Source organism: Falco naumanni, chromosome 5, assembly GCF_017639655.2.
Source record: "Falco naumanni isolate bFalNau1 chromosome 5, bFalNau1.pat, whole genome shotgun sequence".
NCBI lineage: Eukaryota > Metazoa > Chordata > Aves > Falconiformes > Falconidae > Falco > Falco naumanni.
The window spans coordinates 26,035,985-26,052,610 of NC_054058.1; the positions used below are offsets into that span (position 1 = coordinate 26,035,985).

At 38.7% G+C, this 16,626-nt stretch overlaps 1 protein-coding gene across 5 annotated transcripts in view; it reads left to right on the forward strand.

Moving 5' to 3' along the window:
• BICD1 (BICD cargo adaptor 1) overlaps positions 1–16,626 on the forward strand; it is a 179,066-nt gene that overhangs the window by 53,196 nt on the left and 109,244 nt on the right. The window lies entirely within an intron of this gene.

A 16,626-nucleotide genomic window follows, 5' to 3' on the forward strand; every position in this document is an offset into this window, starting at 1 on the left:
AGTCCTGAGGACTGGTAAGCTTGCCGGGCAAGGTTCAAACCCAGGCACAAGCTAAATACAGATTTGCCAACAGCGTAAACAAGAAATATTGGCAGCTTCAGGAAGGGTAAAGGTGAGGAAAGCCCTGAGTAGCGTATGACTATAAGGACCCAAGGGATGCTTATGTCCTTCTATCCAGGGATGCTTGGAGCAGCAAAGCTAGTGTTACCCAGGACTGCCACCTCGGATCTAGTGTCTTGAAAACATGCCACGCCTGAATTACCTTGTCAGAAGCCATCACTGTAGAGTCTTAGGAACTCAAATTGGATTGGCATTTTGTCTTTAGTGATATTGCAAAGTTGCATTCATTATGAAGGTGAGGTTGTCTGGTATTTGGGTGTAGAAAATGGTGCAGAGGACTGTTGCTCAAGAAATAAAACCAAAACCCTCCTAAATAATGAAATGGCAGAATTTTAGGCTGGGCTTCGAGATGATGATAGTGTTTGTAACTAATTAACCTTGTTATGTGAGGGATCAGCAAAGAGCCAGGTGGAAGCCTGCCCATGTCATTGAGCAGTCCTTGGCAGGGCATTTTGACTTTCCTTAGTCTGATTTTTATAAGCTGTTGAGAAAAGGAGTGCCAGTACAGTAAGAATTTGGGAGAAGTGACTTAAAAAAACCCACCCTCTAAGTGCCAAGTCTCTCATCTGCTTTATTAGTATGTCATTTGCTATGTTTACTGAAAACTCCAGTCATGCTGGGAGTTATCCATCCAATATGATTCATGTGCTCTGACTATTTCTCCTAAACAGAGCTGATAAAATCAGATTTATTGCAATATGGAAAAATCATGCAGCTTACACTAAAACCCTTACTTTGGAAGAATGCCGCAGTTGAGGTATACACTGGAAATACCAGTTCTAAGAAGACCTTAAGGATGAAAAGGAAATACAACTTTCATTCTCTGGGAGGAAAACAAAGTCATCAGAGTTGCAGCTAGTATAATTTCATGCATTTCTGTCAGATAAATTAACAGACATAAAATGTAAGAGAAAGGGCTTTATCTTCAACAAACAGACTGGAAAGGCATTAATATCACAGTGGAAAAGGTCATTTTAAGAAAGCACCAGGCTAGGAGTACCTTCAGATATATTCCATTGCCCTGAGCCCCTGAAGCATGTGGCAGAAGAGGGGAGAAAAGAATATGCAGCTCCTCATCCATAAACTGAAATAGCAACTCAGGAAGGATTTTTGTACAAGAAAGCCCTAGCATTGTTTTATTTCTTCATCTACATTACTCCAAGTTTAAGTGTTCAAGGATAGTGTTTCAACTTCAAGACAGAGGTGGCAGCCCAATATGTAAGGCAGAAGTTATTCAAGACAATGTGTGCAATTAACCCATCAGCGTTGTAATTAGAGAAGTGAATCCCCTGTTGATCAGCCCTTCCACCAGCCGCTGCAGATCTGTCCCTTGGACAGAGGCTGCAGGGTTTCTTGTGTGCTCAGTCTTGTGCTAGTTCAGGCTAACCCAAGGCTCTTCACATGTTCTATATAACCTTTACTGCACTGCTTCCCTCGTTTGATGTCTGTGGGCTTGTTGGACGTGTGTGTTATATATATATATATATACACATATATAACTGAGCAACAACTGTAGCAATCTAACCATCAAAACCTAGGCAACGGAAAAGGGTCATTATTCAGTGCCTTATCTCCTCATCTTCCAGACAAAAGCACTGCCTAGGAGTTCCTTATCTTGTGTCTCTGTACTTTTCCTGACGGGCTTCTTAAGTCTTCCACTTCTGCCCTTAAATAACTTTAAGTAGAGTTTATGCCTACATCTGGTAACAGGGTTGTGTGTGCTCTAATCAAAACCTTTTCATGGGAATTTTTTCCATCCTTATTTTCGTGTAGTGCTCAGACTTGTCACAGAAAAAAGCTGACAGGCAGAGGACACTTTGCTGCTTTTCTTTATAGGTGTAATTAAGTTCTGTCATTATGAAGTAACTGTGATAAAAAGGAACCTCTGTTCCTTGTGATCAACAGGGGCCATACTGAGTATAGATCATGCATGGTATTTCCACGAGCAGAATGAAGTATTTTCTTTTTTTTATTTTATTGTCTCATGTTACTACGTCTTACTATATAAGTTTCTTTTGCTTTTCAAACGGACTGTTAATACAGATGCAGATCAAGTACAGAAGATTTTTAGTTCCATAAAAATGCATAAAATATTAATATAAAAATTAGCCTTCTTCACTTTGAAGTTAACTTCTGCCCCCCTCCCACCTTCCAAAAAAACCCCCAACTTCTGTTTTGTTCCTACCAGGAAAAGGAATGATCTCGGCTGCTTGCATGTTGCCTCAAGAAAGCCATCCTGCAGTATTTAGTTGTGGTCAGTCTTGGGGCCAGCCCAGTGCCTTTGCTGGAGCTGACTGACTGTAACCTTAGGTCAGAATGCAAAAAGTCGGTTAAAAATAATCTTAGTATAGACTTCTATTCCCTTCCACAAGCCATAGCAGGAATGCTACATGAATATTAGATTTGTTAATAACAGCTGAATAAAACATTTAAAATAGATTCATCTGATTTTGGTGAATTGGAATGGTGAAGCGTACGAGAATATTTGAAATATAATAAGATGCTCTTGCAGAGCATGTTACTTCTAAATGGGTGGAACTACATGCGTAGGCAGCAACTGCAACTCTCCTGTTACTTGCTCTAGGCTACTGAATTAAAGATGCAAAGTAATCTGCACATGCCTCCTGGAAATACTAAGGGACAATGATTCATTAAGTGGTTTCTGAAGAGAAAGCTTTTCGGATCAGGCCACATTAATTCTGTCCTGAAGGAATTAGCAGGAGTTTGCTTTCACTTGTGTATTTTGTTGCATTTTTAACAAAGGAAGGAGAAGGGGAAATGTAGACATGTGCCAAAAGTATGTAAGCTGAGAGATACATCCTGCCAGCTGACCAAAGGCTTTCTCTGATTCTGCTGAATATGTATTAGTAAAATCTATGCAAATATTTCTCACGCAATTCTATCTTGTAGCCTCAAGTTCTGCAATTTAGCTCTTAACACCAGAGAAACTGCAGTGGAATAAATCAACTTGGGGGGAAAAAAAGCTCTCATCACAGGTAGGTGTGGGATAACTGAGAGGTACAGCAGAAAGAATCCTTGGACTGTGATCTCCAGGCAGTGGCTGTCCTTCCCCTCCTCTCTGCACTTTTAATACCCTTATTGATTTACAGAGCTATTACATTTTCCACATTGCTTACTTTGAATCTGCTGTAGTTTGGCCTGTATGAGTGGTAAATAGATGATTGTACCAAAATGAGGAGCTCCTGTATCTTATTACAGGAGAAGTGAAATTGTCGCTTGGGGTATATACAGGAAATGGGAAGCTTCACTGAGATAAACAAGCTTGGATTACATTAGAAATACAAAATATTCGTAGCCATGTTGACGCAACTTTTATTCTAGGGATTTATTCTGGATCTGCTCAGTAACGACTTAATACACATATCAAGTGTTTTTCTTTTTAAAGACAGTATGGTTGGAATTGTTTCTGTCAAATACAGTGCTTCCAAGTAATTCTTTGCTTTATTAATCTACCTTATGAAAGTATCTTTATTTGGTTTGTTTTCCTTGGAAGAAGCCAAAGAGGAAATCCTAAGCTCTTCTCTTAGCTATTGAGAGCAAATTATAGATGTCAAAGTAACCTTTTGTGTGTCTGAAGAGGAAAGCTGTACTAGATCTTGGTTAAAAAACAACTCTCTTCAGGAAAAAAAGATGCTCTAGAAGTTTATTTTCCTGGGTCAACAGTAAAAGATAGAAGGATGATGACAGCCAGGGATCATGTATCGCAGACCGAAGCAATACCTAGTTGTGAGTACGCTGTGGGGGAAAGCGTGGGGACCCACCATGCTCTGCCAGCCCCCAGCCCTGATTTGGGGTGCTTTTGCCAGCAGGGCTGTAACCAGCCTGCCTAACGTGTCTGAATGCAACCTCTCAGGCAAGAGGGATGCTCTGTTGTGGGTGTCTCTCTATTCACTCTTAATTCCATCTTGCTTATCTACTCTTAGGTAGTTTGTGGAAGAGGACTGCATGAGGATAGCTTTTCAGGACTGCTTGGAAGAATGAGGACTTGAAATAGTACTTGGCTTTGGCTATGATGGCACAGTAGGACAGACTGTGTAGAAAACTGAGTGATTGTTTTGTTTTGCTCAGGATTATATGTTTCCTAAACTTGCTGCTGAAGCAAAACGAGTTGATTTGTTTTGAATTTTTGTGTTTACATACTTTAAGTTTTTTTTTCAATTGAGCTGGACCATTATGCAGATGGAATATAAAACTCAATTAGCCAAAAAAAGATACTGTAATCTTATAAGATCATCTAGTATTTCACTGATGTTATTAAGCTTAATTCTAACGAGCATTGCAGATGCAGAACCACAAAAACCTGCTGAGGTTATCTGGCACATGTGCACTGTGAATATGTTGCTGTGTGATGCCAGTGATTCAGCATATCTTTAAAGGGGTGAGTTTGGTAGAAAAGTATGGAAAAATCAGCCTTGGTAAGGGATATGTGGCTGGCTGGGATAGATTCCAGTGTTTGTGAGAAATAAATTTGTGGAGCAGGGGTAGACTTGTGATTCAGATTCCCATTTCAATGGGCACAGCTGCCCACTTGGAAGAGTATTTATTCTCCCTGCTTTATTAGTAGCATGGAGTTTTGTTAAAAAGCTGGTGTGCATTAATCTTTCTGTATTAAACTGAACACTAAGCCTCATTGGGGGAAACAGACCAAGAACCCATTTGTTCTGTGAAATATTCATTATGGTATATTACTGTCTCTAAAAGGTAGTTGAAGATTGACTGTTTTCAAAGAAGTTAAACAGTTATCTGATCCTTCCAAAATACTATCAAGGGGAGACTAAATATAATAAAAGTATGCAGAATTGCATTACATAACCTCATGTTTAATGACTTTGGAGAGGTCATTTATAGATGATACTTATTGTATTACTTATATCACATATTAAAGTTTATGAAAGTTTCCCTGAAAATTTAATAAATGAGAAATCTTCAATTTTAGGATTGTGAAATACACCCAGGATAATATATTGGTTGGTATATCTCACTGGTCATTCTTTCAGGTAATAGCGAATCTTTCTGTGAATAGCCCAGACCTTATTCAGCCTGAAATAATTACCTGAGTAGCTGCAAGGAGAAAATCAGTTCTGTTCTTATCCAGTGAAACAACGCCTTTATTAGTGCCATAGAAACCTGGAGGCCTATTTACATGCTAAGGTTATCACGTGCTTAAGTGCTTTGCCGGATTGACATCTCTTTTGCATCTTTGAGACCTCTTTTGCATCTTTATTGAAAATCCACTTAAAAAATTACTAGATCAATCTGGTTGCCATTCAGTCTCCTAAAACAGGGTTTGCAGCGCTGCTGTTCTTCCTTTACTAATGTTGAGACTCTTTTGCACTGCTTTTACTCTTTTTCGTGACTCGAAGTGAACCCACCTCAGATTTTCATGCCTTTTAGTGTGAAATGTCTCCCTTACTGTCATCAATATATTTGTCCCTTAAATGTATCAGCACAAGGAGCTTGGTAACTAGTTTTTGGATGTTTACATTCATCTTCTGTGCTGAATAAAGAGTAAATCACCAGAACTTCATATGACCATTAAGTCTGTGTTTCTTTTAAGTTAGGAGAGCAAATCTGCATCTTAAAACAACTGCAGAGATGTCTCAATCTTTCATTTGAGTGTGTTGGGGCTGAAACTTCAAAAATCCAGTTTAGTCCTTGAGTATGAGATGCTTCAGTCATTCTCCAGGTCCAGATTAAGATAATAATCATGTTTCACAGAAACATTAGGTGTATTTGGAAAAAACCCCACAACAAACCAACCAAAAAACAAGGGGTGGGTGGGAGATGAAAAGGAAGATGCTGGTTTTCTAACAGGCAAAGAAGTGTCCTGAAGAAGTAAGATTATCATCTACGTACTTATTCCTATGTCTTGAGCCATTAGGGACTTGAGCAGCTGTTTCATTGTGGAAATTTAAAGCATAAGCAGAGTTACCAGTCAAGATTTATGAAAGTGTGTATGACCTAGCCTGTGATTAATGTAGGCCTAAGCCGCGGGATGAGTCCAACTCCCCCTAAAGGCTTTGATCAATGTATTTATATAAGTGAGTATAATAATTGCTACATCTGACTTGCTTTTGAAATGAGGTGTCTGTATCCATGAAAAATTTTATCTGCATATCATGTCTATACAGTGGGGAGGAGTAGCTATTTCTGTAGTAGAAAAGGAACATCTTTAATGGAAAATTATCTGATGGGTGGGTGGGTTTTGTTTGTGTTTGTAGTCGGTTGGTGGGGTTTTTTTGGGTGGTGGTGGTATTCCCCCCTGCCAGTAGACCGCACCTTTGGAAAAGTATTAATCATACTTTAAATAGTGTCACCTGATCTTAAAAACTGTTCATAGTCAAACTTACTTTGTGACCTAAAGGAAAACAGCAAGGTAAAATCTGGGGAGCCCAGTAACTTTTAAAGAAATTGCATATTAATGTTTCATGTAATCCAGCTGCTTAAATGAGAGCTTGTGAGTGGTGTTCAGTGCATGATCTAGTGATGCTTTGCAGCTTTGAAATTACTTCTCTTAAGGACTGAATGAGTAACTAACCTAAATGTAGACTTAATGTCAGTAGATTTAAATTCACTTTACAGCAAAGTTCTTTGAGGGATCTGGAATAAGATGAAGGCAGAACATCACTTACCTAGATTGATTCTCAGAAATCTCCAAGCCCTATGGATAAATCTTCTATTCCAAGACAGTGATATATAGGGGTTATAAAAACGGTTTTGAATAAGCAATGAAGATATTTCGAACATGAGCAGATGTTCTATTTTCTTGTCTTATATGAAGTTCATTTGAATATGAAATCCATTTTTTTGCCAGGAATATTTTCTCATATAGGAACAACAACTGCCTGGCTTAATTCTCACCTTCTGTCTTACCTTTCTGCAACTAGCTGGAAAAGATTTGTTTGAAACGCCATTAGAAATTCTCTTTTCTTTCTTTGCCATTACTTTCAACTGCTCTGTAGCACCAATTACTTCAGATGGGCAGATGTAAGTATGCCTTTTGTAAAAAATACAAAAGATGCCTTTTGTAAAGGTAGGCATCTTGCAGACCATATACCATGCAGTCCTTACCCTGAACCCTGTAAGAGTGTGGGTTTTAGACAGCAAAAATTGTACGCTTTGCTGAATCATTCACTCAAACTACCCAAGAACCTGGAAACATCTGTGAGTATGAAGGGGAACAATATACCAAGCAAAGCTGAAAGTAAGTTATATCCCTGTTTTCTTTAGCAGGATTAATGAAAGTGTCTTCAGGTGTACCCATCTGCAGTGACTGGTGGTTGTACCTTGCCAGAACTGACTCGTTAGCTGAGTTTTTCAGGGCAACCTGCTTTGCTTAATAAGGTCCAAATAGAGCAAAAGCTTTCACGAGTTCCCTAGAGACTGAACAAAGGTCTGGATTTTGTTCATATTGCTTTCCTTGAGGTTGTCTTTTGGTGAAAACCGAATCATTTGTACATCAGCCTTTCTGAATCCACATCAGGTCTCTGGGAGACTTTTCTATGATCATGTAATGATTTAAGATGGTGACTGCAGCAGCATGGTGAAAACAGCTGTTTTCATAAGCAATCTCTCTTTGCACCATGTTACGTGCCCTTAGCTCTTAAGTACATGGATGATGGACATGCTTTTGAACTTCATTGAAGGTGACTTCTTTTCCCACATCAGTTGGAAGAGGCTGTCCATGGGGAACTATAGGTACATCTGCACAAGAAAGTGGCATGTAGAAAGATTCACATTGACTGAAAGACTGCCATGGATCCTGGAAGCAGCGTAGTACACTGAGTGGCACTCCACCAGGCAGCTTATTCATAGTGAGCTCTTGATTGCGACTGACCCAAGCTGTGCACCATGCCAGCACGATCACACTGATGCTAGTGCATGAGCTAGCTCGTTCATGACTGGCTGGGTGCACCTGTATGGTGCTGGACAGGGTTTGATTTCTGACTCTGTTATGTGCTGTCAGACTGATGTTCCTGTTGACCCCATCCTGCTGGCCGTGGCTGAGGCAAGTGCATTCTGCCTCTTTGAGCTATAAGAAAGGCTTTTGTGCCAGTCATGACATGCCTTCTGAGGATCTGTCTTTGGGATAATACAAAAAATAAAACCCCCAAACCCACAAACAAACAAAAACCACAAACCAGAAAAACAAACATTTTTGACCAGACTTCTTAGCAGACTCTATACTTTGATCACATCCATGTCATGTGCAAGGTTTTTATTTGTGGGTGGCACTTCATGCAGCTTGGAGGATGTTCTTGGTGGCTGTAGCTTTTCCCAGTGTGATAGGTAAATCTTTCCTCGGACCATGGGCCTCCTGCAGCCACCTGAGGAGGCATCTTATTAAGCTGCTTTCAGTTCAGTGACTTGTTCTTTCTATAAACACTGATTTTTCTCGCTTGAGACCTGAGCAGCTGAGCTAGCACCCTCTCATCTATTTATGTGCTACTTAATTCATCTGTGGTCAAGGCATCAGCTGGGAAGCTGGGGGCTAACAGATAGCACAGGCTGGCTTTCCTCCCCGGTAGCAGGGCTAACCACACAAAGACATGTAAAGTAGTTACTTGTAGCCTGTTTGATTTAGGACAATCGGTTTAATTTCTTAAGCTGTGCAGAGCTCCTTTTATTGAACAATCTGATTCACTGAAGTATAAGGTTATCTTTGCCAGCTTATTTCTATAGCATTTATTGGTAAATAAAATAATTTTCTTTCTGACTTGACTTCTTTCCTGCAGATTAGCAGAAAGAGCATTCAGTTAGATTCGCTGTTGATGGCAGCTACAATTCACAGCTGCTTTTTTTTTTTTTTTTTTAAATTTTGTTTCCCTGGAGCTGGTCTGTGTTGCTGAACAGCAGGCTGGTAATTCCCTGCTGAATTTCCGGGACTGCTGAATGAATAAATTGTGTGTGGGAGTGAGTGGGAGGGGAAACACTTCATCTCTGTGGTAGCTTTTCTTTTTTCTTTAATAAAAAATGTATTCTTTAAAATAGTGAAGCAAATCAACTATAGAAGCGAGCAGCACCAACTATAAAATTAGCCTGAAATGTACAGGGTACAACTTCTGAATGTGGTTGTTCTGTAGATAAGCCGTATGATTAATTTTTTTTTTTTTTCAAAATAAAATAAATCCATCCTTAGTATATACATGGAAAATAATCTTTAATATTTTGTTGGGCTACTTTGTATCACAGACTGTTAAACTGGACAAAAGCCAAGCAGAGAGGGGGTTTCTTGTAAGCAGTCCTTCCCCCATCTTCCTCCCCCAGCTCAATAGTATACAAGATCTAATTGCCCAAATGTGTTTGCATCCCCATTGCAGTAAATTTTCCTCTACTTTATAATTACCCCATATACATACATATCAAAATATATTAGTATTTAGATATATTGAAAAGCATTCTTTACCATTGTCATAAAGCAACTTCTTATGCTGTTACAAAAAAAAAAATAATCCCCAGACTCTGCAGAATTTGATGCTGTCAGTTTGATGCTATGAAAATACAGGCTGTGCAGGCATGAAAACTCCATGGAATAGTAGGACAGACTTTCTGAAGCAATACATAGAAAAAGATAGGTGATGGAAAACAGCTTGTTCAGTCAGGAAAGATGAATTCAGTCCTATACCTTTATAGAAGATATTGTCAATAAAACCAAAGGGTACCTGCAAAAGGAAATTAGATGTTTTCCAGCTGATAGAGTAAGTGGAGTAATTAGGTGTAAAGGTACACTTATCACAAAGCAGCTTGGAAATATAATTGATGGGTCTCTAATTGGCTCCTAGAAAGGAAAGAAGAAGGGACAGTAAATAGAAAGCATTTCTGAAAGATTTTTCTGGCAGATATTTTTTTTTTAAATTTTCTTATTTTTAGTATCAGAAGGACAGACTGCAGGCTTAGTTGCCCACCATGCTGACACTGTGGGCATATGTTCTTTCTGTGTGACAATTTTTCAGTTGACCCAGATATCAAATGAAGTTTTAATGTAAGGGAATGTTCATCTTTGTAGGAGCTTTTCAATTTACAGTGTGTGCTGTGAGATTCCAGGTGTAGGTTTGAGCTACATATAAAGTCCATGACATGCAGGGAGTTAGTGGCATTTCATAATTGAAAGCTGCAAATTAGTCAGCAGTTGTTAGAAATGCACTTAGAATAACTGAGTGGTTTTCTGTTTATTTTTCTCCTTGTATGTTTTCAGAAATGTGATTCTTCAGTTACTTTCAGTAGGCTGAAATGGAAGTCAAAACCTTACCAGCATTGAAACCGAATTTCCTTTTAGCTGTCTCTGACAGTATCCCAGGTACTTATAAGAAGCTGTCTAGCTCCCCATCTTCCTGAAGAGGTGAGAATGCTTTTGTGGGTGAAGGAATGTGGCTTTAAATGTTTGAGCTTCTCTCCTTATTCCACTTCAAAAATTATGAGAAATTTATGCTAAAGAGGGTTCTGACGTACTCTGCATTGGTTGAACTTATTTAACAGAAGCAGTTCAGGATGTTTTCTTACAGATGCAGTTTTTGAATGGACAGCAGCTTTGTTCAATAAAATTGATCAGGGTGTTAAGATGCACAAATATGCTGCTGTCTTTGTCATGTTGGTAGATTAATTGCTATTGCAGTGTAACAGTCTGGGGATCCTGGGTAAGCAATTTGCTCCTCTCACAAAATGGATGTTAGGTACACTCTTAGTGGGAAAATGGGGAATGAAAATGCAAAAATGCCTTTATAAATTCAGTGAAACTTTTCTTAAGTCAAAGCTTATTTGAGGTTCTTACAGCACCATGTATCCTGTGTATCCCAAAATTGAGTTTAGTCTTGCCCAGAGTAGCTGTCACGCCAGTGGGTAGGTTAAGGACCTGGGAAGATTTCTGTCTTACAATACTGAAGTTCTTTATTTCTTCTCTCCTATCCCATCTCCCATAGCATTTCCCACTTCCTTGTCCTCCCTGCTGCCTGATATTACAACCAATACAACTGGATCATTTCCATGGGACCAGGAGATCTGGGTTCCCTTGCCATGAACACACAAGCTGGGAAGGAATTTGGGCCACTGTTGTTGATCCTTGGCTATGAAAAGATAGAAACCAATTGTCAAAATGTTTATGCTTAGACAAGTAGCCTGTTTTTAAAAGAAATTATTTATTTAAAATCCTAGTGAAGAAAGCAAGGGAAGTCTATAGTGGCAGCTCTAAAACTCTGTCCTGTTAATGGATTCGGGCTTTTGGCATTAACCTTCTTTTTGCCTTAGTTTCTGCTTCTGTAAATGTGCTTTGTGTGTGCATGTGTGTATATATATAAATATATATGTTGCAGTAGAATTATCTGGTTATTAAACTAGTGAGATTTGTATAGGCTCTAATTTTTTTGACTACTGAAAATATAGCAAAGGCTTGTGATATAGTATTCAAGTATAATTTTTTTTTTTTTCCTCCATTCTGCTTTCCTCGTGGCTGCTCCTACTGAGTGAACCACTTGAAATGAAAATAAAGCAAGCTAATACTGGAGAAACTTAGTGGAAAAAAGTCAGTATGTTACTTTACAGAATAATGCCCAAAGGTCAGTGATGAAAGCTCCACTAAGTGGAGAACTGCCATAAAAAAAAATCAATAGCAAAAAAGCCTACATGGAGCATGTAGCTTCTTGTACATGTGTTTAACTATATTTTAGGGAAGCTGATTGGGTCTTCCTTATAAGATTTCTGCATTAAAGACCTAATAATAGTTATGTGAAAGCAGGTGGGACCACAATGCAAAAGCAGAAATAGCATCAGGGTTTTTTTGACCCATTTCAAGCTCATGTTTGTTTTGGATCTCTATTTTGGCACCAGTCACTGGTTGTGCTTGAATGAATACTTATACAAGTTATGTAGGAATTTTTGGGAAGCCTTGTAACTTCAACGCTGTCCTTCACAATAAACCTCAGCTTGAATGTCACCTATGATGGCTTTTAGCGCACCGTCATCTGCTGATCTTTCAGTGGCCTCTGTAAAGTACTTTCAGATTGCACTAATGCCTGCTCCTTATTACAGGTAGTGTCTTATCTTAAAACGCTTCTAGTAATGCCCTGTTATTAACGTAAGGGTTTCTTTCTGGTTCAGCAGAAATACTAAGGCAAGCAGCCAGGCCATCACTCACTGTCAGTGTTTTAACAGCTCAAAATCTAATTAGTTTATCTCAAAACTGTTCTCTATAGTAGGGATTTGCCAATTTAAATTCGGCGTACAGAAAAGCACTAACCCTTGTGGTTTAAGTAATAGTCACAGTTGACATCCACAGTACTTTGGGTGAAAAATATGGATGTCTTCTGCAAATCAGGAGGCTATTTCAGCAGCATTAAAATTGGTTGTGTAATTTTACTGTTATGATTTTGTTTACTTGGACCACAATTGTTTCAAGAGAGAATTGGGGTAGCATTTCTGTCCTTCCTGCTACGTGATTTATCTTAAAATGTTTATATGGATTTTCTGAAGCATTCTGACAGGTCAGTAAAAATACAAAATTGCAGCATCAACTGATGATTTGTATACACGCAAACTACTTTATGATGTAATTTATTTTTTTATAATCAGAGAGAAAGGCAATGTAGTTTCTGCCTTTTTTTTTAAGCTAAATGTTTTCGGCCATCTTGCGTATAAAGAGCGTATACCTGTTCTTTTAAAGTGTAAACATTCGTAATTTCCTGCCATTGCTGTTAATGATGCTTATAGCATATGTCTATTTTAAAACAGAATGAAAACTTTTGTTTTGGGACTGCCCTCAACAGAAGTTCCATAGAACATTAAAGCAACTAGGTTGAAGACAGTAACACTGTCAAATCGAATTTGGTAATTTGAACAACAAAAACAAAGTATGATAAATAGTATCTCCTATTCTGAGAAATAAGAAAGTACTTACACAGCCTTGGATTGCCAGGATGAGTGTATGGAAGGAAGGGATTTTGATTCTTTCTCTTTATTGGATCCTAGATTCTTTACTCTGCAAACTGAAAGGTTAATATATTTTTCTCATTTAAAAATATGAAAAGTCCTAGATCTAGAGAAGGCTTTCTGCTAAACTTTTGGGGAGAAATACTAACTAGAATCTATCTTTCCAGAAAGCTTTCAAAATAACAACAGTAATAAATTACCTATGAGTGCCCAGTTTGAAACTAGGTTACAAGGGACTTGGTATTTAGAAAGCACTGACCTCCTGCCTTCTAAGATTCAAAGGCTTTTTGAGATTTATAGACATAGATACTCAATACTCTTTGAGAAATATTGGCTAGTGTCTTCACTTTGATATTGGAAAACATTATGAAAATGATGAGGTGATGTTTAAAGCCACGATCATTGTGATATCTACTTGGTGTATAAAATGAACAGTGATCTATCTCCACCATCCTCCTGACCAGATGAATAGAAGATTCCTGTCAGTATGTTATTACTTATTCATAGTGAAGTGGTATCTGTAAGTTCTAGCTATCTAGGAGGAAAAATAATCTTTATTAGTTATGAATAATTAACTTAGCCAAGTAGTGGAGAGGTCGACTGATCATACAGAGGGGTAATGTGAAAAGAGTGTGGTTACATAGAAAGTTTTCCTGAGTTTACGATATAGTTCCTTTTTTGCCTAACTAGTGACTCCTGTCTATTTTTTAATTTTCTTCTGTGAAACCCATTGATGATATCTAATTTATACTCAAGAAGTATTCTTTGCTTATGCGTTGTTAGTGTCTCAGTTAAAAGACAGGCTTTTGAGGACACTGACAGCATCAGTATAATTACAGTATTAAAACACTGCTTTTAGTTAACTGGAGTCAGTTCAGTAGTTACCAGTGTAAGGTCTTCAGTGTTAAATTTGTGAAAATAGAAAGGATAATGAGCCACTTTAAGATATGTTTTAAGAAGGCCAAGACTACTAAAAGAAGAATAAATCTGAAGGTCAGAAGAGACTGTTACATTAACTATCTTAATTTGCTATTAACTACAGGCTATGAAATTTCATAGTAATTTTTCTGTTGAGCCCAAGAACCTATGTTTGACTAATGCAGTGATTGCATCCACTTTACCACCAGTGTTCAAAGGCCAGGTGAACAGACTGACCAGACAAATATAGTCCCAGTAGTAGAAATGAATGTCCCTTTCAGGGGTAACAGGACAGTACGTGCATACGTAGCAATACGGACCGGGCTATCAGAGTGCCGACCACATATGCAGTTCTTATGAAAAGGGGAGATCAAATGGTGGTTTGGTCTTGTATGGGCAGTCTAGAAACAGCTCTCCTTCTTCTGTCAGGGGTCAAGGTGTGATGTCTTGGTTTCTTTTTCTGGGTTTTCAGCCACCTCTGAATATTACTAACTGGGTGGGTATTGCTTAGTTATCTGTGTGAGTATAATTGTAGCATGCTAGGTGGACAAAGAGCAGGTGCACAGGAAAGCCTGCAGCATGTTAATAAGACAGTACTGCTTCCCTTGGCACATCAAAGGGAATTTATAGCAGTGCTATTCTACTAAATTTGCTAAATGTACTGCTGAACACAGTTTTGTCTTTCCAGCTTCTGTCCTGCTTTAGCTGCAATTGGAGCTGTTTGTGGAGCTGAAAGGTTTAGAGCTCGTTCTGTTGGGTTTGGTGCTATTTTGTGTATTTTAGGATTCGGTGTACTGCCTGCTGCAGCACTGACCAGCCTGGAGAGCTGTGCGTAACGCAGGGCCGCCTGCTGATCTAAACTATCCCTAATAAACTGCAATCCATCTCAGCTTCTGCGAGATACCTGTACCGGCACTGTGGGTTTGGGGCTGGACCAGTAATAAGTACTTCACTTGGACATTCCCACATTTGTTTTTCTTTTGGGCTGGGCACTACTATTGCCCAGTATGGGTGAACTATAGAAATCCAGTTCTCACTAACCTCATTCAAAGGCATGTCTTACTAAATCAGCACTGAATTATTCTCCTTTAAAAATAAGCTGCCTAGTATGGCTTGCTGTGCTTCTTTGAGTCAGACTTCACTTGAGCACGGAGCGGTCCTTTCCCTTGCTAGTTACCTTTTCTTTTCTTGCCCTTAGCAGCTGTGACATCAGGCCCTTCAGATGCACTTATGATCTGCTTATGAACTGCATCTCCTGTTTACATAGTCCCTCTGATTCCCTTTGGTTCTCAAGCCTGTTAAATACTGTTACTCTAGTCCTGGAGCCAGTTAACATACAGGGGTGGTTCTGGTTGGGATTTATTTATAGTTTTCCTGCCCTCCCAAAATAACAATCACTGCTACCCTCATCTGATCATAAAGGTTTTCTTGCTGTAACTGTAGTCTTCAGTACTTCATGTCCTTCATAGTTTTCCCTGAGCCCCTTCACTAAAGCAGTAGTTTCTTATCTCAGCAGTGTCTTCTCCCCACCCCTCTAATTACTCCCTGATGTTACCCAGTGTTTCTGTTTCTTGTATCCTTTAAAGGCATGGTCAGTCTTTTAATGCAAGTTATAAGATATCTACATCTTTTTTATTTCTGATTCCTCTTCATCCATGAATTTTGCTTGACACTTCAGGCCCTCACTGTAATAAAGTACCACTTAAATAGTCTCTTCTTCATCCTCATTAAAAAAGCATGCAGAAGTTTATCTTGCAGTCTTTCTGTAAAATGTTTTGATCTCTCAGGAGTTATCTGCAAGGTCACCCAAGCTAGCAGCTATCTGGTGGGGCAATAATCACCTCTGAGAGGTGACTTCATCCTTCATATACTGTTACTTTGAAGCTATCTTCATTATAATTGTGTTCCCTTTTGCTCTTGAGCACAAATGCAGCTGCAGCTCCCAGTAGCTGCTGCTTTGTTAAGAACAGTAAGAACATGAGACATCTGAGGGATATATAGCATTAAGGCAGTCTTGATAATATAGCAAAGCCTTTAAAGCACTGAAAGAATACTCCATCTTATTAGCTCATTTTTAGTTATTGGGTTATCTTGCACTTCTGAATTGAGCACAACCCTGTCATCTACTTTTCTGGTTGCTTGAACAATTTCGTTTTGATCTATATTTTACTATTCCATTGCAAATCAGTCACATCTCCCTGCTTAAACACCTAATATAATTTGGTACGGTTCTAACTTGATTGGCATCTAATTTCATTTCAGTAATAATTTGCTTATTCCTGCTTTGCTTTGATCCCTGGCTCTCTGTGTTTAATAATGTGCTCTTTCAAAATTTTTGCATTTGGTTTATTTCTTTTCTAATAGAATGCAGGGAGAGCATGTACTATGTTCTGTAGAACACTCAAAGCCCTGCAAAAAGTGAGTTGCACTAGATGTTTTTGCTCCAGTTGTTTGAATTTCCCCCAACTCTTGTGGCTGTTGCTGTACCTGTTTTCCCTGCTAACTTTCTGAATGAAGCTGGCATTTGCTCATCACCTAGTATGTGATCAGCAGTGTTCTGATCTTCCTTCACCTCCAGCACAATTTGAATGGCAGCCTGCACTTCATTTAATTTTTTTCTATTTCTTTCTTGTGTCCCCTCTTTAAAAA